Source organism: Aythya marila (genome assembly GCF_965140915.1).
Source record: "Aythya marila genome assembly, chromosome: 1".
NCBI classification, from domain to species: domain Eukaryota; kingdom Metazoa; phylum Chordata; class Aves; order Anseriformes; family Anatidae; genus Aythya; species Aythya marila.
The window spans coordinates 185,868,237-185,895,114 of NC_139042.1; the positions used below are offsets into that span (position 1 = coordinate 185,868,237).

The 26,878-nt window shown below is 40.7% G+C and overlaps 1 protein-coding gene across 7 annotated transcripts in view; it reads left to right on the forward strand.

Moving 5' to 3' along the window:
* The window catches only part of PLXNB2 (plexin B2), a 255,716-nt gene that overhangs the window by 57,920 nt on the left and 170,918 nt on the right, over nucleotides 1-26,878 (forward strand). For all 7 annotated transcript variants that reach the window (XM_082769643.1, XM_082769638.1, XM_082769645.1 and 4 more), the window contains one exon: nucleotides 22,743-22,929. The gene's annotated coding sequence lies outside the window, so the exon portion shown is untranslated. The remainder of the gene's footprint in view (nucleotides 1-22,742; nucleotides 22,930-26,878) is intronic.

A 26,878-nucleotide genomic window follows, 5' to 3' on the forward strand; every position in this document is an offset into this window, starting at 1 on the left:
AACAGGCTTGAGCTGTGCATATTTGCAGTGTTTTGTTAATCAGCCTTCTTTTCTAGCAAAGATTAAAGAGCCAGACCCTTGCAAACTGGAGGAAGCATTTATGGACTAACCATAGCAGAAGCTGATTAATACTTTGTCTCCTGCAGACACTGCTGTATAAAGAGATAACAAGAATGAACACCAAGCATGCTACCTTGCCCATCTACTTACACTAATGCAGCCAGCTAGTGATTAAAGCCATCTAGTTTCTGAGGGCACCAACAGAAACGCTTGGGAATTTCATGCTGAATTGATTTAGGAGGTTACTGCTCTGGCTGTCAGCTATGTTTCTTTAGCAGGGATGGTTGAAGGAAATGCAAGTTGACTTCCTGCTCATCACTGTTCACAACGTGGTATGCTAACTTACACTGAAATATGCTGGCCATCCTTTTCCAGAGATGGCAGCCTCTGGCAGAAGGGCAAGCTTGACAGTTTGGGGCGGCATCTGCCACCAGATATGAACTGCTTGGGCTCATATGCCTACGTTCTGTTATCTTAGGGTCAGGAGACTGCTCTGCATGGTATCTCACCAAGAACTTTCACCAAATGATATGTGTTATACATTTGCATCAACAGAGAGCATGCAGGTTAATGGGAATTACATCCTGTAGCAGATGCAGTTGCCTCTTGCCTGCAGGAGGCAAACTGATGTGGTTTTGCATGTTCTAGGCTCACTTGGTGAAAGAGCTCTTCCATTCTTTTCACTTTGAAAGAACCCGTCTGTGATTTTTTTTCTTTCTTTTTATTTCAGTACACTCTGTTTCCTATTTCAGGGAGTTAAAAATCAGGCTCTCTGATGATGTTAACCTTTCTCTATGTGTAGGGCAGGCCTGAAAATATTTGTGTTACTGAAGGCATTTTTGAGAAGCTTTTTCTACTTATTCACAGAAATGAGAGGAAGGGAAGGCTCTTCTGACGTAAAATAAACTCAAGTCAAACAGGTTTGAAGCTTCTCAATACCTAGAGGTATGTGTTTCTGCTAAAAGACTGGTTTCACTGCTGCTCTGAGTGCACTGCTGTCATTCATTAAGGTTTTTGCCTTCATCCTGTAGCTCTGCTGTTTTCAGGATCTGGTCCCTGGGAATAAACCATGGTAATTTTGCAGGCTAGCCTGTGTTTGGCATTTTGAAGAGGTGTAAACATATCACTTTCATGAACCAGAGTACTGTTGTGTTTAACAGAAATTGTGTAAGATGTAAGAGACGAATTTACAAATTAAAATTATTTGAATGGTTAGTTTTCAAGATTTCCTGATTTCAAGATTTCATTCTCTGTAAAGCTAGTGAAGCATGATTGATGGCCTATTCTCCTATATTTCCTGTTCTGTTGTGATTTGCTCATTTATCTGCCATTTGCCATAGCTCTGGCAAAGGCATATCCTCATGCCCAGCAAATTCCTCTAACCCATTTCAGGTATCTTTGGTTTGTGTCTTGATGACTAGCAATGCAGCCGGAATTAGGGAGATGACAATTGGCTGCCAAAACTCCTTTCTAGCTTTATGATTTGTCTGTTTACTGTGAAGTTACCTCTGTATTGTTTTGCTTTTCTGGTAGCTTCTTAGTATTTTCTACTAATGTGAAAAATCTAGGTTATGCATTCATTGAAAATGTCAATATAGCTACTATATCATTAGCTTAATAACCTGGGTCAAATGCGGTACTCGTGAACTGCTACGGATCAGTCCCACCTTCTTCAGAGCCCTGTCAGAGTGCATGGCCTTCAGCCTGAGAAAATGCTGGGCAATCGAAATGACTTTATTTCCATGCAATTTCCTTCTCTGAAATGTCTCTTGCTTTCTGCACCGCTGCCCATCACACACAGCTAAATGGACAAACATGAAACTGTTGCGCGTATCAGTATGATGCACACGCCAGAATGTGTCATGCATAATCTGAAATTACCAGCAGACATTTATCTGCTCTTTTTCTGTTTGTTTGCTGTTGAGTTTTCTCTCTGTGTGTATTTGGGCTATAGGTATTATGTATGTCATATTTTCTCTAAACAAATATAATACAATAGATTCCTTCTGTTCTGAGTGGCTTCTCCTCCCTACATTACATAGGCTTGTCCTAATAACTAAATCACAAATTCTATAGCAAGTCTAGTAAGTGTTGTTAAAATTCTCATTTGAGGAAGCAGTCTCAGCAGGTGCTTTGTTTTCCTTTAAATCTGTAGGTTGCCAGCACGAAGTAACAATTACAGAGCAAAAGTATGCATTTTTGAAAGAGAATGTGGTACAGAAAATAATACTTCAAGAGGAATTTTGTTTTAATAACCTTCCTGCACAGAAGAGCTGTATCCCATGGTTCTTTGCCATTGCCATGTTATTTATTTATTTTTATTTTTTTTTAAGGAGACATGCATGGAGACCTTGCCAGTCCTTGCCTCGTGTTCACCAGTTAAAAATAACAGCAGTTGGTCTTAGCTTATAATAGCGTAAGGAAGAAAGGACTTGGTCCCACAACTATTAAACAGCACAAAAATTCTCTGGAAAGCGATAAATGTTTTTACATTCTTTTTCTTCTTGGCAGAAAGCATGACAGTGGCCTGCATGCCTTTTTCCTCCCCATTTCTGCTGATGATAATCATTAACACTGTTATTTCCAGTATCATGTTTGAATTATTTTCTTTCTCTCCAAGTGAAGCATTAATAGGCTTCTTCACATAGCAGTACATTTAAATTTGCTTCTGGTCAAGGCAGGCCTGTATTTCTTCTATTCAGCTTTTGGCTACAGCATTTGGATTAGGCTAAATGCCTAGTTTGTTGGAGGTCTTCTGAATCTAGTAAATAACCTGGCTACCTGGGCAGCAGCCTAAAAGCAGTGTTCTGCAAGAAGAGCTTTTATGAAAGTGTTGCTCACAAATAGGGGAAGTCACTTTGAAATTCTTTCTTCTCCTGAGGTGGTTTTAAAAAATACATTACCATGAAAGGACAAATGTATGCATTCTGACATAATTTCTCTTTACTGTGAGCTATGCAAATCTGAACACTGCTTTTGGAAGAGGAACATTTCGGTCTTTGAACATTGGACTATAAGCAAATGTTTTGGATATGTGACATCATGCTACACATCATGATTCCCTGACTGTCTGTGCATTTTGTGTACGGTCTCTCTGCTTTACTAACTTAACTACTTGAGGTCAGATAGTTAATTTGTGTTCTTGTTAGGGCTGACGTTTGTGCTTGCTTTCCAAGGGAAGTGTAGAACTCCCTAAATATCTTCGGTGTTTAAGAACTGTTTGTAAATATGTAAAAAAGAGTTACTACTGTGCAGATTTGGTATCCAAGGTCTTTCATTTTGCTTAATTTTTTGGGCTCTCTGAAGACTATAGCTATAGTTAAAGTGCTGCAAACTAGTGGAAACCTAGGGGCTTGCTTTTAACCCAAGATTTTGGCTATATTATTGACACCTGTGTGAAGGTGTCAGTAATATATTGACACCTGTGTCAGATAATCAGTTGACCAGATACTCCATTACTTACAAATCAATTGTAGAGAAAAATCTCATCAGTAATGTGAAACTTAAAATCAAGCAAATGTATATATATTTTGATGACTGACTTCTGAATGCAGGCCAGACAGAAGCAATTTGCACATTGAAAAGTGACAAGCTCACAGTGTAGAATTTTAATCAATGAGACATTTTAGCTCATCTGCATATATTATTTATACTTGAAGACTAATATCGGAATGAAATATGGCAAACTTGATCTTCCCAAAGGAGAATTTGGAGAGAGTATATACAGACTCAGTGTGATGAGGTTAGACACGGCGAGAAGCACTCTGCCCCATTACACTGTTAATCAAAGCGGTTGTTTACATCAAAAGGTACATTTGCTACCGTCTTTGATTTAGTAGAAACCTTCCAAAATGCTGGCACTCTTCCAGTTTCTTGCGTTAGAACTGAATTCCAGAGCTAACACTACTGGTGGGCCAGCGGTGCTTTGCTTTATGGCACACAGTTCCTTTGCTGCTCTAATCTGTGAGGTTAACTGACTGTTGTGTGGAGTTGCACTGTGCTTCACCATATTCCTGGTGCCAGAGAGCCTTGCTTGCAGCTGACACCTTCACAGGCCTCAGATCAAAATATCACAGATCACCTCACAATACAGTGTACGTTACAGAAACGTCCAGAGGGGTATGCACTTTGCGACTGTAGAACATGGTTGTCTTCTTAAAAGTACCACGATGGTATCCTTTGACCATCCTATTGTATATAGGTGTCATCAGTCATTTCCTGTACTTTTAGTATGTTATGTGAAACGTATAGCCCATGTTTTCTAAACTTTTTTTTTTCTAAACAAAATCAGCAAACATGAGTTAAAATATCTTATAATAAAAAGGAATTCGTACATACTAAAAAGAAATCTGTGTTCATAAAAGGAACATTGAGATCACTGGAAACTTCAAAGATGAATTTGAGAGGCAGAGAATGATTGACTTATATTAATAGGGGGGAAAACTTTATTCCCAGCTGGAGAGGAAACAGCACTGGCAGAATATCTTTGAAGCATTTGTTCATAACAGAACAATCTAGTCTTTGGGGTTCTGTTAAATGAATTAAAATCAGCTTCCTTTCTCTTAACATACTGAATTAACAATAAGAGATTAACAGCACTAAGATAGAATTCTAAGAGTTCTGACTCGGTTAGCTCTTTGTAAATGGGTAAACTTTATTTTGGCCGGTGTTGAACAAATAACTCATTACAAATAAGTAATTCAAGACGAAGAAGGAATTTTTTGCTCGTAAGTTCAACTGCATTATTTAAATGCATTCCATGCATTCTTCTCTCCAGCGAGTGGGGAAGGAAGAAGAGGTACTGTAGCTGTTCTCTCTTCTCAAGTGTGGTTAGAAATCTCTGAAATATCATTATAAATCCAGAAAAGGGGCAGAAGGGTGAGGTTCTTTTAGATTTCCAAATGTTCTACCTGAGAACTCAGACTACTTCAGACAGCCTTCAAAGAAAAGCAGGGTATAAATACCGAAGCTGCAAAAGCTGTGTATGTGGTTTGGCACAGTAAGTAGAAAAACTTGCTGGTGGCGTTTGTATTTATTACAGTGAATAATTGATAATTATCAATAAATCACATATGCTGATGGTTAGCTTGTACGTTCTTCAGCACTATGGCTTCAAGGCCAGAGTGTGTGTATGGGGAACAGAGTGTATGTGTGGGAAACTGCAGGTGGATGGAGCTGCATCAGTAGGTCGGCTGATGCTGGCTCTTACTCAGATCATAGCCTGCAAAACTGGTATCACACCCCACAAAAGAAATTATTATAATTGTCACAATAAAGTAATATCATAGATCACTTTCTTTTTGTAATCAGCAGTTCATAATGATTGGGTGTGCTGTTTTATAAGTTTAGCTCAAATGGGCATACGCATTTGAAACGTAAGCAGGATTTCTTAGGACCTCATAACTCTGTGTGCATTCAGATCATTTTTTAAACTGCATTAATACTTTATGTAGTTCTTCACATAATGCTCCTCCGGGATTTAGAAAGACAGTAATTACATGGTAAACATATACTCATTATTGGAATCACTTGTTGCAGCTTAAGAGTGTCCATGCAGATTTGTCACTTCAGTCTCTGAGGGATTATGTGAATTTAATTTTCAGGTTCTCAGTCTGCCACCCATCACAATTGCTAAGCTCTGCAGTGGAAACAAAGGGTAGTTTGAGTAATCGGTAGTGGGTAAACTGTCTCTATTAAATAGATGACAGGTGCTAGGGAGATATTGATGATGTTGTCCTAAGAGTTTGTCAGGGAGTTTTCATAGATTATTTAAGACTTCTTTTCCCTTCTGTATTCTTAAAATAAGCCTTCTACAAACCTGACTTCTGATGATTCTGTTGGGTACCCTGTGATTTTTATTATCATGAGGTATGGTGGAAATCATGTGCTACTTGTTTTCTCTAGGCTACTTACAGTTTGTTTGACCCTGCTTCCATCCTTCTGCATCTCTTGGCAGGTTTGACTGCTAGGCCATGTAGTCTCATGTCGAAAGGTTTCTTGCTGCCCTTGTTGCCTATGTACATTTTTAAAATTCTATGGCTATCAGTCCATGGAACATGCTTTGGGTAGTTGGATCTACTTCAGATTTTTGAGGAGTGAGGTAATTAGTCTCCAGTTAGGTTGGTGTGTGTTTGCTTGTTTTCCATAGTAAATCCCGAGGCCTTTCTCAAATTCTGTCTTTGTCTTCTGCAAATTTGCATTGGCCAAATTGTTTTGGTGTAACTCCATGTGAGGAAGCATTCCCTTTCATTTCACACTAATCCTGTTTCTAGCTGATTGCTAAGCTGAGATACAAGAAATGCTCTTTCCAGGGTACCTTAAAGAGGTGTAATTGTGCAGACTGCTGGATTTTTTTCCTTTTTCTCCCATCTGATTAATCTGGGACTTTGGGAACAGTAATCAAGGCTTGAAATAAGTTTGGGGCAGTTGCACAAGTGTACAACAGGCACAAAATTTAGTAGTCCGTAGGCCAAAAGTCAGATTCTGAAAATGGGTTGTCCTGTGTTTGGAAAGTTTGTGTCATACTGGCTCATTCAGTGAGTATATAAATTCCTGAGAATACAAGATGCTTCTTAGTATATTGTGAAGCAGTAGAAATAATGTAAAATAACATTTGTAATAAATATTGTAATTCTGTGTAATCCTTTCACTTGATTAATAAGTTTTCCAAATTAGGAAAGTATCTACAGATATTCTTCAGGTAATTTTGATATATTTCTGACTTGAAAAATGGATTTGAATTTAAAACTGTGGTTCACATCTGCCTGTGGATTTATCTTGGCTAGCATAAAGACAAGGGTAGAAAGCTGTGTGTGTGTTTAAGATTGCCAACAAGCTGATGAAAATCTGGATACAGTTTGGGAAGTTGTGTTAAGGAATACTTAATTATTGTCATTAAGGCTGTTGGTAGTTGAACTGTTTGGTCCTTTGCAGTTCCTGTAGAGTTATCAGCAGTAGCTTTTCTAAAATTTCACCTTTGCTTGGTAACAAAGCAGACCGAGAAAAACCCTATTGTCAGGCAATGCAGGACAATGAAAATCTCAGCCTGAGAAGTGATATTTAATTACTTACTGCCTAGATAAGCTTGTAAAACAAATTTAATTACATGCAACAGACAAGCTGCTGACCTCCACTTAAAATCCTGTGTACACAAACTGACCTGTGGGTTTGACCTGAGATTGCAAGAAAAAATTCCCTCTTGTGTGCCACCAAAGAGCAGCTGCACTTTATACACTCCCTGGGGAAACAAATGCATTTGCTGCCTGCCCCACAGTCATGACAGGGAAGCCAAAAGAGAAATTTAACCATGGTAGAGGTTGAGATGAGTTGAATTGCTTCTAACCACAGAAATACTGAATTCAAGGCATTGGTTGAACAAGTAACGCTGTGCTCAATCTGCCAGTTCTTATATTCAGCTATCTCCCCAAATGTTAATTACTAAGGATTTTATTTTCGTACCACAGTGTAACAAGAAGCCTTGTGTTGATTTATGGTGATGAAGACAGATAGTTTCACTGCTCAGGTTCTCTCATGACAAGGAACTGAATTTAGGTCTTTAAGTGTCTTTGCAGGAGGGAGCAGGTTGGTCATTTGTTTTCCTCAGTGCTTCAGCACTGCCTTGCAATTCAAAACTAAATAAACTTGCTTTCCCATGAGGAGCATCTGTGAGGCACAAGCACAGTCCACTCACTCAGAGCTTGCTGTGGAATTGGGCTGTAAATGAGGGGAAGGTTGTTTGCAACTTGCAAAGTAGCAATGCAATATCTTTTTAGGGAGTTAAGAAAGCAAATGCTTCCTAGGAAGTGCTTTGTGTACAGAAGTGGAATGAAAACCTTGCAACGAATGCCAGAGAACAGAAAAGTCCTTACGATAGTGGCCTGGGAGCAGATCATGCTGTTGCAGAGACACAAGGATCACAGCAGCCAGTTGCAGACATGCTCCCGTGCTTTTTGCCATTGTTTTTCTCTGAAGTTCTGACTCCAGCCACCTATGTAAGGCTTGGACTGCCCAACTCAAGCAGATGCAGCTGGGCAAACTGCAGCATTTACCCCCCCCAGGCAACCGCTTTGCCCCTCTGCTGGAAACTGCAGCCCCCTGGCAAGAGCTGCCCAGCCCGATGTGGAAATGCAAACAGCCACCAACTGTAGTTTGTTACAATGGGGCACTATTGTAAATGCCAGCTGATCTCAGTTTATTTTGAATTAATATGTAGACCTTACTATTAAATTTTGGCAGGAAATTACCCAGCAATATATGCCTGGCCTGAAAGATGAGCAGCTATGTGCTAGTGTCTTAGATGTTTGCCTGTCCTTGTAACTAATTGAATTCCAGGAATATGTATACAGTGAAAAAGAGATACAACCCTGTAGAGTTACCATTGCTGCTGCTAGCGTATCTATAATGCATATGTGCATAAACAAAGGAAAAATATGTGTATTCTAAATAAATCCATATAAATATGGGAAACTGCAACTTTTTATCATAATTGTGTAGTGTATCTGTGTCCTTATATATATGTTTTACCTATAAAACACATTTTTTTTTTTTCCCCAATATTAAAATGTTTGATCAAAGTTCCTTGTACATCACTGCTGAAGACTGAGATATGTGTTATTGAGAAACCAAATTGAACAATAAAATACTATTCCTCCCAGGAAAGTTTGGAAACTTTATAGATCGTCCTCTGCAGAGATTGCTCATTTTTACAAGGAGGCAAGAATAATTGTGGTGTTACTTACAGGGAGAAAATAACACATCTTCTTTTTACAGAAATGAACTTAGATGGATTTCCGGGGGAAATAGGGCAGCAGGAATATACTAACCATTTTTGAAAGTCATCCGTGGCAGTCCAACATTACATCTGAAAGCTGTTGCTCTGAATGTCCATAAGTTTAGCATACCTTTTGTTCTCTCTTTTTCGTGGTTCTACTTTAAATAAGCTCTGCTGAAAATTTTGCTGTCAAGTCTGGGAAAGGATATGCAACACCTTAATTTTCCAAATTACAAAATATTCTGAAATGCTTGCAGAGGGATCCCAATTCCTGCACAGAGCCAGCTGAAGTAATTAGGGCATGATGCAATTGTTTCTTTACGGACCTGAAGCCTTCCCAAGAAACACAAGGACTTGCTCATTGTTAAAGGTTGCCTAAACCATTGGTCAGCTGGCTGCCATGTTGTGGCCATACGGTTTGAGCTTCTTGACAACTAGGGCTGCCAGACCCCAAGTCACTGTGCTCACAGGACTGAAGCTCAACACGTCTCTGAATTTTTAGGAATCACAGAACAGCCTGGGTTGGAAGGGACCTTGAAGATCATCCAGTTCCAGCCCCTCTGCCTTGAGCAGGGTTGCCACCCACTAGATCAGGTTGCCCAGGGCTTTGTCCTACCTAGCCTTGAACACCTCCAGGGATGGGGCATCCACAGCTTCTCTGGGCACCCTGTGCCAGTGCCTCACCACCCTCTGGGTGAAGAATTTCCTCCTATCATCCAATCTAAATCTTTTATTTTAAAGTCATTTCCCCCTTGTCCTGTCATTGTCCACCACCTGAACAGAAAGTTGCTCTCCATCTTTTCTATAAGCCCCCTTTAAGTACTGAAAAGCTTCAGTGATGTGTAGAAAAGTGCAGAGCCTTCTCTTCTTCAGGCTGAACAGCCCCAGCACTCTCAGCCTATCTTAAATGGAGAGGAAAAACAAACCCTGTACAAGGAATATAGACTATTTATTTACTTTGCCGCAGAAGGAGATATGTACCATTAATAGTCTTCTACTTGATGAATCAGAATCTGAAACTATTTGTTTTGGCCAGCCTATGTGTTGTCATCCTCTCACTTCCTTCTGGAAAATTTTGGCCTTTACAGGAATTCAGTCATAGGAGGATCATCTTTCTGACTGCTGAGAAGAGCAGTAAAGATCTGCAAAGCTATCTTCATTCAGATTGGAGAAAGTAGGCTTTGAAGTTGGGGGTTTGTGCTATGTGCTTCTTCTTAGGAGGCCATAAATTTTGCTTTTTTAAAGGAATGTAGTGAACCCAGCATTCTCAGACACTTTGAATGGTGATGTTGTGCTTCATTTGCCTGCCCTCACTGTGGTAATATGAACTGATGCTGGGCTTTTATCTAAGACAAATATGGAGAAATACTTTCAAAACTGAAAAGTGCTTTGAATGGGTTGTTTTTCTTTCTTGGTTTCAGTTTTACTTTGGGGGGGGGAAGAGGTTGGTAAGGCAGTTTTTGCAGGTTGTCCATATAGAAAATGCGCATGCACATTTCATATCTTTTCTCAGAAGCTTGCAATGATTATTTTAGGCTTTTCTTTCTTCCCTGAGTAAGTTTCAGTTAAACACTAAGGGTTTACTCTCTTTGCAGTTACTTTCACCCTTTTGACTACTGAGGCATGGAAGGGACATGTCACAGCAGTCCAAATGCTGATGCAGTATGAACCTGTTTTTTCAACATTTCCTTTGTCTTCTTTATAGGTATTTACACTGAATCTTCCATGTATGGGGTGGGAAAGTGTTATCACTCCTAGTGAGTAAATAGAACTGCCGTATTTTTAATTCACTTCAAAATGCATAGAGGACTTGTTGACTGTGCCTTCCCCAAAATATGCACGGCCAGTTCTTTAAAAATCAGTTTGTGACAGTGAAGATGCGGGCATTTCTGTGCTACCTCTGCACACATCAACAGCTCAGGTAAAAGCCTGACCGGAATAGGTATGTGCCAGAACTGTGACACCAAAGATTGAAGCTAAATAGTGGGGACTGATAAGGGTTTTCATTATCCATTTTCCTTCTTTGTTCTTCTAATAAATCTTAATTTACACCAATCTTCTTCATTACCTCTAAGCTAGCCAAAAGCCTCATTAAGTGCATCATCACTTGCAAAAAGTGGGAATTGTATAGAGGTATAAATAAATAAATAAACACATGTAAATTAAAGCAGCTGAAGGTCTATACCAACTTCTCACGTAGGATATTACGGCATGAAATTTCTGTATAGTCACATTTCATCCTTTTTTTTACATCATGCTCAAAGCAGATTCTCCAGCAGCAAGCTTGTATTTGTTATTGATTTTGTTTAATTTTCAACTTTGGACCCAAGCTGTTTAAACAGATTACTCCCTGCTTTCATCTGAGTCAACTTCCTCATGCTTTCATCAAAGCAGAAGAGATTATTTGACTTTCTGTCTGCTAATACAGCATTACAAGAAAGTCATATGTTAAATGACAGTGATGTGTTATGTAGCAGGGAATGGCCACTCTGTCTGCATGCAAGTCCCCTGTAATTGTTCCCTGGCAGAGACAAAAACATCTCATTCATATTTATTTGGAGGATATTTATTAATTTTCATTACAATAATATTTACTCTCTAACTGGAGCTAACACATTTCAGCACTAGGATTAGGTGAGCTGTGTTTGAATGAGCCTAATACTGTGCAGTCAGGATATGTTTGTATCCTGGCTCTAACACTTTGACTAAAGCAACAGTTTCTTTCTCTTTGATGCACATGCAGTATTTGTGATCTGCTTAATAACCGGCAGGAGGGGGACACCCTCTCTTCAGACCTTACAGTGCAGTTGTGAGAATCGAATGGTAACCAGCACCAACACAAAGCTCCAGCTACGCAGGGGGTTTTCTGGCAAGAGCAAAATCTTCTATAATTCTTCTATAATCCTTAGCATTTTATTTATAAGAAAGTTAAGATTGAAGTAGTGAGTCAACCAATTTCTCCATCAGTTGAATCTATGGAAAATACTTGGAAGCCTCTGATGGGAACACACAGAAACCTGTCTGAATTTGTTTCAGTTCTGCAGAAACAGGTTAGAGATGTAGGATATAGGTTCCCTCAATCAGGGTAACAGGTAAAATCAATAGGGATGATATCAGATGCTTTGGAGTCACAGCATTGTCAGCGACTGAAGTGTTGGCAGACTGCACATGCATCCATTTCCCTGGGCTTCCTTGGGCTTTGTGCTCCAGGCTGAGGAGTTAAAGCACCAGGTTCTGGGGATGCTTCTTCCTAGAGAGGAACTGCAGATATTTGCTGCCCTCATTTAAGATGTGGAAGGAGTTAGGACTTGGAGCTGTAGCAAATGACAGCTCCCAGCCACAGTCTCAATTCACAGTTGAGCAGGCAGAGAAACCCTTCCAGGGCTTTCCTGCAGAAGGCACGTGACACCTTGAGAGCAATGCAGATGCATTAACTGCTTGTTACGGTCAGACTTCTCTCTGCATTGTTTCTGTTCTGAACAAGCAGTACTTTGTATTGAAACCTCAGTCACCACGGGCTTTGCCATTAACCTGGAGGGAGCAGAGGTGCAGGTGATCTCAGCTCGCTGCAGTAAGCCACAGAAACCTACCACGAAGTCCTCCTTTGAATGCAGGTCAGGGATACCTCCCAGGGAGGGTGACCTGGACGGGGCCCAAGTGACAGAGGAGAGTGCGCAGAAACAGGAGCTGCAGTGAACCCGGGAATGGCACGGGAATAAAGCATTCTTGCCTGTTTAAATTTTTCATGTAGTTAGCTGCTTAAAAAGAGCTGCTGGAAATGATCACAGCACTTGCAACTATTGAAGGAGTGAGTGTTTCTTGTACAATTCAAACTTGAATACTAATTGATTGCGTTTCTGTAGGAGAATCAGTGCAAGGCTGAAGCTGCTATACTTTAAAAGATTATGTGTCTAGGAAGTTTCTGAGATGAGTAGAGATGCATTGCAGTCTTGTTTGCAACCTAAAGTAGCTCTAAAAATATTTCTTTACTGGAAAAACTCAATTGCATCATTTGTGTAGTTATTGGCACCTATGGATTTGTAATCACAAGTTATTTTTTCAACATGATGCATTTTAAAATCAAGATATGGATTGAAAAGCATTAATCCTGAAATTACAGTGGCAGTCCTGATGTGGATGCTGAATTCAGAAAATCACAGAATGGCTGAGGCTGGAAAGGACATCTGGTCCATCTGGTCCTCTGGAGGACATCTGGTCCAACCCCCTGCTCAAGCAGGGCCATCTACAGCAGCTTGTCCAGGACCACGTCCAGCCAAGTTTTGAAGATCTCCAAGAAGGGAGAACCTGCAGCCTTTCTGGGCAACCTGTGGTTGCTCCATTACCCACAAAGTGCTTCCTGATGTTCACACGGGGCCTCCTGTGTTCCAGTTTGTGCCCGCTGCCTCTTGTCCTGTCCCTGGGCACCACTGAAAAGAGGCCAGCTCCATCTTCTTCACACCCTTCCTACAGGCGTTTATGCACATTGATAAGATCCTCCTGGGGCCTCCTCTTCTCCAGTGCTGCTAGCCTTCTTTGTGGCAAAGGCACTTTGTTGGCCCGTTTTCAAACTTGGTGTCCACTGGGACCCTAAGTCCTTTTCTGCAGAGCTGCTTTCCAGCCGGGTGGCCCAGCATGTCCTGGTGCCTGGCGTTGTTCCTCCCCAGGTGCAGGGCTTTGTGCTTCTGCTTGCTGAACTTTGGGAGGATAAATTGTTACTTCTCTGCTAGTAATAAATAAACAAGCTTGCAAATAGCCAAGCTTTTCACTGGCCAAATTAGAATTGGGTCAGTTAATTGCACGTTACCTGTTTTTACCCTCCCTCGCACATCTGTTTACTGAGAGATTTGTGTATATGCTGAGAATGGAGGGGAAAAAAAAAAAAAGGACCTGCAAGGCCTTTCATGTTTGTATTGAGGATTTATATATTTTGGAGGTTTTTATGACACTGTGTAACAGTATGATCACAAATGGTGATTATAATTATCTGTTAATTTCAAGATACTGCAACCTACCTTTCTTTTTTTATAAAAGTATATCCCTAAAGCTAAGCCTTTCTCTAGCATGAGTGCCTAGAATGTTATTAAAACCTGACCTCATTTAAGTACACGATCAGTATTAAAGTAGTGTATCCTACATCTCAATCATTTAGAAATTATCTGTGCCTGAAAAGATGAAATGAGAAACTCACCAATTAGTAATGAAAGTCTTAGAGGAGTAGAAAGTGACTTCAAAGAACTTGGTTATATATTTGGGTGGTGGGGATTTTTTTGATATATATCTTTTTTTTTCTTTCTTTCTGAAGTACTTCCAATTTGTAGAAAACTTTTAACACTTTTTTAGCATAATATTGGAACATTTGAAGCTTCTTTATCATTTGTGTGTAAACTAAAAGTAAAAAGAACACGTAAAATTATTTTAAAGCAAAACAATCTGTTTAGTTTTTAGAGATGAAAGGACTGAAAATGTAAACTCTTAGTCTGCCTGCACTCTTCTGCTGAGCTATTGTTTTCTTTATATGTGCTGTGGGCTGGGGTTTGATCCGGCATTTCACCATGTTCCCCAACTCTTCTTGTACAGCAAGGCTTTTCATAGTGCTTTGTTTCTGTGTCAGATCTTCTCTACTCACCTTTGTGAGGTGTTTGGGCTCATGTTGTGATCAGATGGCATCAACCAGCTCTACAGAGCCCAGTAAACCTCCAGTTCCCAATCTCCCTCAACTTCAAAAGAAACTGAAGCCTCAACTCCTCTGCAGAAGGCTCCCACCTTCACAAGATGAGCATCCCAGTCTTGGGCTGGTTATACCTAGGGTTATACCTTTGGTTATACCTAGGTGTATATGGCATTTTCAGCTTCAGTTCCTCCAGATTTGTGTTGCACTACATCTTGCTACCAAAAAGGTTTTAATAAAATAGCATTCAAATAGAGAGTCACATGCCATATAATGGCTAGCATGGAAAGAAAGCAAGTGTTGTATTCTGTGTGCAGTGTCCCAGTGCTGCCTTCAAGTTTTCCTTGTAACAGATGCAGCCAGTTTTTTAAATCTGGGGGGAGGGGGGGGGGTTGTTGATTTTTTTTAACAATGTTTCCTAGTTTCTGCAGAAATTTAAGCAACACTGAGGCTTGCTTTGGCCATTCTGCAAGGGACACTAAATGAATAATTCAGACTTAAACCTTTTGACCATGCCATTGTATAATGGTGATGTCAGTAGGATTTCTTATCACTGCTCAATATCCTTTGTACTTCCTACTGGAGTGAGAGGTAAGGAAAGAGCAGCACATCAAAGCAAATGGTGTATTTTTGTAACACCACATGTATAAATATTGGTACAGTGGTGCAGTGGTGGTAGTTTCCAGGGTAAGTGCCAGCAAAAAAGTTGATTAAAAAAACACCTCAAAGCTGTAGGTCCAGAAGTGCATAGTGAGGCACAAGAATGAATAAACCATTTAAATGGTGAGGGTATAAGTGAGAAGCAGACTGGGGAACATACCTACAGTCTTGAGCTCTGCTGTGGGAGGAGGAGGAAACCCAGATGTATTTTTTTTTAAGGGAGAAAAAAAAGCTCTTTTCCATCCCACACTGTATCACATTCCTCGCCCCCTAGCTTTTTTAAGCCTCCACAATTTTTAGAAATTGTTGTTTAAGGAAAAATGTAAATGTAATTACACGTAATGGGTATTATCATAAACATACACATAATTATGTAGTTTACAAAGATGGGATAAAAGCCATTACTGAAATAAGAAAGCACTTTTCCATCAACTCTAATAATGTTTTTCCTCATCCCTCCGTTTCAAAATGGAAGCGAGTGATATCAGCATGAGGAAGCTGTTCCTGCTGCTCCCCAGCTGTGGATGTGTCAGCGGAGATAAATTTCATGTGGGACAATATTACCCCTTTCCCGAGGACCGATTCATGCACACCTTAAATTCCACTTTGCTAAAAACAAAGCTTTCCAAGGTGTTCATCTGTTCCCTCAGCTAGCTTTCGAGATGTTGCAAAGTGTTTGTACAATGAGATTAAAGGCCTGTGTGACTAAATAAAAACAACCCCAGCTGCTGTAAATGGCTGCTTTCCTCTGCCTTCCTTTTGGAAGAGCAGAGGTCAGGGATATACATTTATTTTCATCATTGTCACAGCTTTTGCTGTGCCCTTCCAGGCTTGGTTTTGTCTGCTGTCCAGCTGGGTCATTGGCCAAAAAGCAGAATTTGCATTTCTGGCCAGCACACCTCAGCTGGGCCTCCTGGGGCTGGAAGACAAGCAAGAGACTCTTCTTGGGTCGCTCTTTTTTACAATCTGTACCAAGACCAGCAATCTGAGCAGTTTTTTGATTCAGTGCGTAGTCTTGGGGCATATTAAATGTCATTTCTATCAGATTTATTTATCCTTCAGCCCAGAAAGTCTAGAAGGGCGTCCTGCCTCTTTCCTCAAACCATCATTGTTCAAGGCTCTATGCTGAGTTTAACTGGAATGTTTTAATGTATATGTGTTTTCTAGAGGGGGAACAAAAGTTTTTGGGGTTTGGTTTTTAAATTCGTGTTCGCCCCCAAAGCTGTTTTTGCTCACAAACTGCTCTTGCTTACAAAGGTTCATTTGTACGGATGCTTAAGAGAGGGTCTTGGTGCCTTCCAAGTGTAGGACCCTGCACACTTTTCTGTGCTGGACATTACCTTGTGGAAGTTAGCCCAGGGTTATTGTAAAACCAGTTTGCAGTTAAGTAACTGAATATGAGAAGGCTTAAATAAAATGCTTTTGGAAATAGTAAATGACAAACTTCTCTGAACGTGGTTTACAAGAGCCTTGCAGCCTAATCTCCTAAAAGAAGCAGCCGCAATCTGGCTTTATAGCTGATACACAACGAGTTGGCAGACAAAAGCCTTGGTAGGATTTCAATTTACAGCCTATGATACATAGGGTTCTCTCTTCCTTGTAATGCTTTAAACCGAAATTGAATTTTAAATTAACTTGACACTGTGCTGTTTTGAAGCCAGATAAATAACCATGTTCCTTTTCCCTTTTTTCATAATATATTTGATATCTTACTATGAATGTATTTCCTGAATTGATATTAATATTATACCTTTGCCTGTCCTTACTTTCCTTTGGAAAAAAAAGTAAAACATATCTATCTTTGCTGTATTGTTTGCACTTTGACAATGATATGGTTTTGTAGTTTAAGAATTTTCCAGTTTTATTTCTGTTGCTCACTGTAAAAACTTATGTTTTATTCCCGTGTTTTTTCACATAACATTGATCAAACACCGGCCTTCAGAGTTACGTTCTTTGAGCATGCATGTTTGTGATTTCCATTTGTTTTAATTCATCAGAGGGCCATATTCTCCACTTCGCTACCCCAATTGCAGCATGATTCAATGTCTCAGTTCCTCTAGTTTGGGAGTGGATTTTTCTACACCAGTGTTTCCTGGTGTTTTAAGCTGTTAGACCCACAACGTACAGTAGCTTGTATAACATACCAGGTAGTCATAAACAGTGTCAGTGGTTAATCTGAAACCTGATAGTGTAATTCTCTTTAATGTTTGATAGATCGTACAGCTGGAAGGAATATTGCAAAAGAGCTGTTTTACAAAAGGAAAGGGGGGGGGATATTTTCTGAGTATTTTAAAAGAAAAGCAAACAAATATCCACATTTCTGAATGTACATATGTAGTAGAAAGGAAGACTGGTACAGTAGAATTGTTTTGTGTTTTCCCCTAATTCTCAAGCTTGTACACGAACAAAATATTCTTATAAAACTGTTTCTGGATCTTATATTAAAAGACATACAGTGGCATAATTCACAATGTTGGCATGTTAGACAAAATTTATTTCTTCTGTTCCTGGTAGAAAATGTGGCTAACACCACCGTCAGGGTGTGTAACTTGAAATAAAAGTATCCAAGTGCATCCTCCCTCCCTTCTCCCCGAGGAAGATGTTCTCCAAACAGTTCCTTTTCATACTGTTTGGCTTCTTGCAAGGCATTAGCATTCCAGAAAGAATTTCTGAGCCCCGAGGCTTTAGTAGTGGTCAGGACAGGCAGAAGAAAAAATTACCACGCACATCCCCTGGTAGGCTGAGGGGTGGAATTTTAACCAGGGGCTTTTGGGAGCATATTAAAGACCATTGTTTTTCTTGCTCTCTCTTTCGTTATTCCTTTGCTAGCCAGTACCAGGAAGACTTGAGAGCCTGACTTGACGCTGTTTTCATTAACAAGCATAATGAAGAAATATTTGGAGTATTTTGTCTCTATGTGTGCCTTAATGAGGGAGAAAAAGAAACTCTGACCTTAAATAGGACAAGAAGTTATGCAGACCTGCCTGATTCAGCCAGAAATTCTCTTAGGCAGAGGAATGCCACATGAAATTGGAAACTTCTAAGTCAAATAACAGTCAAACAACAGAGCCTGAGCTCGGCTGCTTTTCAATGTCTTGTGCTCCTGTCACCTCCTCTCCCCTCTCCCTTTCCCCTGCCACTCCCCCGAGGTATTCAGATGGAAAGGATTGCTTTCCAAGGTATTTGCACAAAGAAGGCATCTGGCAGCAGATGAGACTTCTTCGAATCCGAGGCATTTCGGCGTGCTCTCATCTTTCCCCAGAACTTAGCTAAACGTGCAGGAAAGGGACTCTTGCTCGGTACTGTGCAGTTACTGGTCATCTTGGTGGACATTGGCATTGCACATCCCAGTGGTGTTTAGGGATATTTGTTGGAGTCTCAGCCAGGACACGTGCCAAAGAGATTACGCTTCATCTTTCATCCCGGGGAGAAGAGAGCCTAAATGGGTTTATCGTGGGGTTTTCATTCACTCTGTCATTTCTCCCTTCTTTATCTTTCGTTGCTAGACTTCTAATTTTTCCAGACAGCAGCACACACCCCTGCAGCTGGCCCTGCATAATGATTCCCTCCTCCTCGACTGACACGAGGGTGGATGCATAAATCTTGTGCCGTCAGGGTGCCTCCTTCAGCAGACACTGTCCCCTCTCCCCCCTTGAACAATATCTGTCCCCTCTGCAACGTTCTCATTTACCACCTACCAGCCTTGCCTGCTGAGCCAAGATGCTGCCTGTGACCATTATCCAGCCTATGCTAAACATTGGGAAACGGTTCTTTTCTGACAAAAATACAACCATTTTTTTTTCTTCTCCTAATGACAATTATTAGTGTAAATTGGAGCGCCTTTAGCAATTGTGTTTGACACAAACATTATACCATAAAGCAGCCAGCTCCTGTGAAAAGCAAGAGCTGAGTGATGGTTTGCATTAGGAGCTGGAATATGAGAAGGACTCTCAGGAGGAGGAATTTTGTCTGAAACAGTGGTCTTTAGGAGGTCTTAAGTTGGAGGTACCCTTGTTCTCTGAGGCCCTGCATTAATTCAAAATGATTGCTTTGAACCATTGAGTAAGGGCAGAGCTGTCAAATCTAGGGCTTGCCAGCTGCTGAACCCATCCAACATTTTGGCAGTTCATAAATCTAAGGGGACTTGCAGACTGTTTATGAAGTATTGTTTTAAAATCTCTCCTCCCTCGTCCTCCATCCTCAGTTGTCATGGTGGAATATAACATCTGGCTAAAAATCAAGAGTAGTTTAAAGGGCAGCAATCCCTGTTCCTGTCCTCGAGATGAAAGCAGGCACAGGATGGATGTGCGATGTACAGGAAGAGCTTCGTCATACTTTACTAGCACCAAAGGGCTATGTAAAGGTCAGCATCTCTTCCAAGAGCAGCCACACAAAGTCCGAGATTTCTCTCGTAGGTGTTCAGGGCTGACTGGTCTGATATTCGTAGTCAGTTGCTTTGAGAATTCAATGTTTTCCTCCAACTACGAGGATTTGACTGTTTCTCTGCTGCTGTCCTTACGATGATTCATGTTGCAGTTATTTTAAAGAGGCGGATAAACTGCAATTGTTTATATACAAACAGAATATGGCATTGGATGCCAGAAACCAATCTCACTAATATTTGGCTTGCTAGGTTGCATCGTTGTCGCATGTTTTGGCTATCAGAGAGAGCAAGCTTAAGATTAATTGAAACGAGTTTTTTTCTTTCCAAGTGTTCTCAGTGCTAGCGGTATTTTCTCCTCTGTAAATGCTGGCAATTGATTATAAAATGTTCGAGGTGTTAGCTGTGTCAGTGACCTTCATCTAGCCAGCTGGAACACTAGGCAGGACTTGCATTAGGACAGGCTGCAACCACCGGCAGGTTTTGTTGCATCTTTGTATCATTAACATAAAAAAGACTGGATGGGTGAGAGTGGATTGTAGATACAACAGTGCTTATTCACCCAAATTTACTTGAAAAATGGCAGTGGTAGCAAAAAATAATCATGTTGTACTCTTCTGGGTGAGCCTGGAGGGATGTGAGCAGCCTGGCCTGTCCTCTTCCCAGAGGGGTGAACAAAGCTTCCTCTCTGCTGCTGGGGGCCAGCTTGTGAGCTGGTTTCTTTCCCATGCACTGTCATTCACTCCGTGTTAGTGGGAACCCAGTAATCTGCAGAACCGTGTCCTTGCAGCAGACGTGCATGCCAGCTGTGTGTCCTGTGCAGCTGTTCTCAGCTGGCAGGGATTTAAGAATTCTTAAATTTGACTTCACGTCTCAACCACCCCTACTTAATATACTGAGCTTCAAAGTGAACAGTGAGGAGGATGTTGAAGGAAAAGTCCTCCATTTCTAAGAACAGTTCTCTTCAGATTCTGTTTGAGGCTAAGGCTCAGGTAATGGTGTTAATTTATTTGAAATCATTTTATTAGAATAAAGTTGAAAATGTGCTGTATTGTGCCTGTGACTCTTGAAAAAAATGAAGGAGGATGTGTATCCCCTTCCTGGGCAGTCCCATGCTAGTGGTGTGCTAAGGGAATTAGCCCTTCCTTGCCTTGGTGGTCCCTAGCAGCAGTAGCAGTGACAGAGTTGGATGGCCAACGTGCCCAATGCTGTGATTAGGAAAGTATCTGCAGTTCTTGGAGAGGAGAGATAACAGGAGTGTTAAGCTTTGAAAAGCAGTACGAATTAGGCTTTGTTGTTGGACTTGAGGAGAACTTTCTAATCCCATGGCATTCCTTCACCATAGTGGTAGAAGAAGCATGTTTATTTTGTATTTGAATGTTTTGTCTTTATGATGTCTTTGGACTGGAATTCTTGCACTTTGTTCCCTGGATATCCCATCTATTAAATTATGTCTTTATTCCTCTCTAATGAGAGCCAGTACATGGAGAAGTGGAACTTTTTTTCATTGCCTTGTGCAGGTCTCTTTGAAAAGTCATCTTTTAACTGCTCAGGACTCTGCCAACCAGTTACATGGTTCAGCTCGTGCACATGGTGGAGCTGGCCAGAGGTGCGAGAGATGCAGGCTTTGCATGCCCCAGTGCCGTGGCAGAGGGAGAAGGTGTTACGGGAGGACCGTGCTGGCAGGGAGAGGGGTGTGCAGCCTGCTAGGGATCCTGCTGCTCTGCTGTAAGCAGCAGTGACAGCTGAAGATCACACTGGGGCTCAGTCTGATTTTAAAAACGGCGTCCTGATTTCAGAATCGCAGATAGAAAACATATTACTGTGAACTTGGCAGTCCTTCTTCTACAGTCAATACTACCACTTTTTCCCCTCAAGCTCTTCCTCATTATTGCCTAAGTGAGAACACAGAATATGTTCTTAGTTTTCTTACTATGCTAATTTTCCCTAAATGTGTTAAATCATTTGAGTTTATGGCACGTGAGAAGATAACTTCTGCTAATTTAAGATTCAAAAAATACTTTCTTAAGAGTTTTCACATGTAAAGCTCTCGTAGAGTTGGACTATTGAAAGACTCCCATGTCAGAGAAGATGCATATAGTTTAAAAAAGACTGTAAATATACATATATTATATTAAAAAAAAAAAAAAAAAAAAAAAAAGTTTTGCTTGAATTTCTGAGAGGTACAAACTGGTCTTTGTTCATGCTGGAAAAAATCACAGGATAACTTAAGTCGGAAAGGAGCACTGGAGGTCATCTAGTCCAACACCCTGCTCAGAGCAGGGCCAGTGAGGTCAGGTTGCTCAGAACATATAAAGTATTTAGCAGTCTGCTCTACATAGCTCAAAACTTAAGTAGATGATGGTGAGTTTCTTGGAATTTCTGATAGGGAAAAAATTGAATTGTAATATGTCTCTTTTGTCTTCACCTTTCAGAAGAAAATAAAGGAGGAAGGCTGGGGAAAAAAAATCTTTACTATCCATTCCATTTTATTTTTAGATGGAAATAAAAATTTCATCAGGCTAAATCTTACTTTCCATACTCAATTATTCCCCAGAAAGTTGAAATAAGTACAGGTGTAGTCTTTTCAAGAATATGCTCCTAGAAGTTAATTTCTGAAGTGAAGGGAAACTGCAAGGTGACATTGCTTTGGGCCTTAATAAAGAGCTTAATTTAGGCATCCATCCTTATAAATGGGTGGTGAACTATCTAAGGGTTGGAAGGGAAAAGGGAAGAAGGAGGCTGCAAGAGAGTGATAGCAGATAAAAGTACAATGTAATTTAGGTCTTTGGTTAATGTCTCCATTTGAAAGTAGCACTGGTTTATTTGGTCAGCCAAGCATTGGCAGCTCACAGTCAAATTCTTACCATAAAGTCTTCTTGCCACAGGTGAGGCTTGAATAGGTTTCTTATGGGCCTATCATTATCTTCTACAAAGTGGCCCTTCGAAGGCAGAGTAAGGATGCTTTGTAAATAGCTTCCTAAGGCTTTGCATTGCCCCAAGATGTCTTAAGTTGAGAGGGCACCTGCACTTGAGAAAGGCAAAGAACCACGCTTGTTGACGATGGCAGCTTTAATGGGTTTCCCCTTTCATAAGGCTGTACTGAATCTCTAGCAGACAACATGAACACTCATCACTGTGTCTTGAAGCCGAAACGTGCCTCACTATGGTGCTGAGGTTTCTGACATGTTCTGTTGTTCCAGGTGAGAAGACAGAGGGGGATAAGCTCTGGGCACAACTTTGCGGCTTACCTGGTACCCTCTGGAGCACAGCTGAGAAAGATTAAACCCTGACACCACCTCGTCTCATCCCGAAGTTCCAGCAGAAGTCAGCTCTTCTCTCCCAAGCTGTGGTGTGCACACGATTCTCATGTGATATTTTTGTTTTTAGGTAAGCTTGCTTTTTTTTGTTTGTTTGTTTGATCTATTTGTATTTTAAAATGGGATACTATCATTCTATTTTCTCGATAAATTTCTAGCTATTCATCAAAACTTTCAAATGTTGCTGGAGCATATAATAAACGTTTATTACTACTAATGGAGATAAAACTTCTAGGAGCCAATCTTGCAAGAGGCATTAAAATTAGTGAAGAAAAAAAAAAAAAAAAAAAAAAAGAAAAGAAAGAAAGAGCAGCTTGGCAGAGGTTCTGTATTCATAAACCTATTTATAGCTGGTGTGCCTGTTAGGAGAGCAGGTTTGTGCCTCCGCCAGCAAGATGCTCCAGCTGACTGCCGTGCTAGTGCTTGCCCTAATTTTGCACTTAGGTTCTGAGACTCCCACTGGGATGCTGAGCAGATGTGTGATTGAACTGAATGTCGAAGGTGTTCAGGTCTGACTGCATCTCTGAGGACAATCAGAGAGATTCGATCCAGATCTTTTCCAGGACCTGTTCACCTTGATTAGCACGTGTTGTCTTGACAGGATTCTCAGAAATTGGCTTGTAAAACCCCTTCCTCCAGCTAAGAATTTTCTTTAATTGAGCATCCAAAGAGACCTGGAGTTAAGATTGACAGAGGGGTTGCTCAACCATGGCTCTTGGTCTGTTCTTTAGCCGTAAATCAGTTTAAAACCATTTAGACATCTTGCTTGGTGCTGGCGACGTTCCTGGAAGTGGCACTGTCTGGAGTGCTCGTTCCAGTCTGGTGTGAGTTTGGAGGGAAATGCGAAGAATTTCTCTGGAATTACCTCTGCAGCTTAAATCTCAGCCTTTTACTGCTGGTAATAATTATCCATAGACTGTGCTTTTTGGAAGATAGCACTCAGCCTTTCCAGAAAGAGAAATGTGTGTCTCCTGTATGACACTGAAGAGAAATGACACAATGGGAGAGGAAAATAAAATTTACAAGGAACCAAGTTAAGAAAACCAAGTGTATAATAGCATTTAGCTAGTAACTGGCTGCATGCCAGTTTGGGAGGTTTTTCTTTGTTGCTGTTTTTTACACTCAGCTTCTGTGTATTAAGTTTTTACTTCCCCTTGAAAACTACTGGGAAGGGGAGGGATCAAAATATAGTTTTACATGCATGTGAGCTGCAGAATGAATAACAATGAAGACAGCTGTTTTAAAACAAAAAAAGTACATTCCCTCCTACGCACATTCATTTAGATACCTAAGACCATGATTTTTCAAAATGCAGAAAAAAGCACGAAAACAGCTACTATATTTAAGCTTATTTAGAAATATGCATGGGGGAAGATGAGTATCACGAAGGAATGTCCTGCGGAGGATGCGAACATAAGGGTGGACTTGCTGAAAGGGAGTAATAGCAGAGTAGTTTTTGTAATTTCACTATGGAATCTTAAATCAATTACATGAATAACACAGGATATCTTCTGAGACTAGCCAGAAGCGCTTTTTTGCGGGTATAGCTAGCATGGTTGCAGAAAGCCTCCGTGCCAGACTGGGATTAGCGCTCCCACAACTGAGACACCACAAGTGCTCGCGTGTTTGTCTCTGCGTCGTCTCCCTGTGCAGTCAGCCTTCAGTGATCCGCCTCCTGGATGGTAAATTCTTCAAAAAATGCACCGAGGTGTGTCTGATAATTCGTGGTGCTGCGGCGTGTTTGTGCGTTGGACTGGGAATGTTGATGTTCAAAATAGGTTTGGTCTTAGATTTTGCATTGATTAAACGTTTTGATAACTTGTGTTATTAAAACTTTCAAAGTCTGCATTAGACTCCTACTGAAATTACAGCGAGTTGCTCAAAACTGTGCTGATTAAAGGTAGTATTTCCTTTTCAAGAAGACTTCACTGATCTAGTTGTTTCTTGAGGTCTGTTCCTTTGAAAGGAAAATTAGCATCCTTGTGCTTTTTAATAAAATGAGCCGAGTACTAAAAATACACGGTCAGCAGTTTGGTTAGAACACCAGAGTATGTGGCTCATTGCTCTACAGAACATGTAGGATATTAAATGTGGATATTAATTTTGTTCATTCCTCCATCACAAAGAAAATAGAAAATGCTTACATAAGGGGGCAAAATAGTTTATGGAATTCTTCAGCAGTGCCTTTCATGGTATGCAATTATAAACTTTGATGCATGGGGGATATGAAGTGCTTCCTGGAGTTATCTTGTGTAAATACGTATAAATCAGGTTGGTTGCTGGTTTACAACCCTTTAAGCAACTACATGGTAGTGCTTAAAAAGAGAAACAAAAACTGGGTAAGCTTTTCTCCTAAATTTTCTTTCTCTCCCTTTTTTTTTATTTCACTCCAGAAGCTTTCCTCAAACTTCATTATCTTCCAAGTTTTCCCTTTAAATCGGCGGCTAGCATAAGCGTTTTTGCAGACTCATTTCATGTGAAGATTTTGTCTCTCAAGTTGTTAAAGCCAGCGTAGCTGCAGCTCTGCTTCACTTGTGTGGCAATGAACTTCACATGTAAATGGGGCCTCTAATAAGTCCGCTTTGTGCTGGAAGGTGCTAATGGCTGCCATCAATCAGAGGGCTGGTAAAAGTTGTTCGCCCCCTCCCCCTGGACTAAATGAGACAGCAATTAAATGCCCTTTTGTTGAGTGATAGCTGAGACAATAGAAATCAATGTCCAAAGCACAAACCCGAATGGCAAGTCTTAAGTATAAGCTAAGCCATGTGTCCCAAGGGATTGGCACGTTGATTTGCTTACAGCTGAGGGTGGATATGAAAGGAATAACTGGACGTGCAGACAGCAGGAGAAGCTGTAATGCTCCTTGGAGTGCAGCCAGCTCGCAATATTTCCTGGGAAGACTTCTCGATGGGGCCTGCTTCCATGGGCAAGTGCAGCCCAGCATCAGCCAGCAGCGCAAATGGGATCTGGAGCAGGCCCTGGCACCAGGTTGTGATCAGGAGATGTGATACCAGCAGTGTTGGTGGTACGTTTTTATGTTGGCTGCTCAAGAACAGGCAATATCTGATCTGGTAGGAAGCCTGCTGATACAAGTTTAGCCTTTCAGCTTTCCTGTAAGTACTTCGACTGGCAGGGTGAGTTTATACTTGACCCATGCCGTTATTAGAGGGTTTGAGATCCTTTGACCAGGAGTTACAGTGCTGTCAAGGCATGTCCTGAGAATGAGCCCCCACAGTCCCCAGATGCCATCAGTTTGCTCCCCAGTGCTTTCAGGTGCAAGACCTACTCTTGTGGTTCTCAATTGTGCTGTTTGTAAACAAAAGAGAAAACAACCAAACAAAAAAAAATACAACAAAAAACAATTTGCTCATCAATTCCTTGAAAATGAAAATCTTTTGATACCCCTAGTATTGGTTAACAATTGTGTCCAAAGGATGTGCAGTCATTTAGGTTGCTAAACGTGTTCTGCCTGTCTTACTGACTCCAAACCTCCAAAGCTCATTGATGTCAGCAGGACACTTCCTTTTGACTCCAGCATGCTACTCGCAGCTCTGCTTTAGCTTTATTGCCTCGCTGAAAGGGCCTTAAGTTACTTGTGTGCACAGGGCAGCATTGTCTCTAGTCTGTGTGGGTTTTTGTTTTTGTTGCAGTTTTTTTCCCCTGCTTTTGTGCAAAACTGTAAATGCATCGAGAACAATAAGCTATTGCATTTACTAATGACAAGGCATGCTGCTGTCTTACAGTTTATATATGCTGCTGGCAGGGACTGGCTATATGATGTTTTACAGCAGCTCAGCTAAAATGAGAAAGTCTTTAAGTTTGTCTCCAAATAAATGTCACAGGAAGAAGTTATTTTATTTTTGTGCCTAAACTGTATGGCACACAAATGACCAGAGTCAGAAAAAAAAAAATAAAAAAATAAAAAAATATATCTGTTTAGAATATTGACTTTGTTCTGTGGAGTGCCGTATCCATCATGGCTCTTTTGGGGGCTTAAACAACAACAACAACAAATTAAA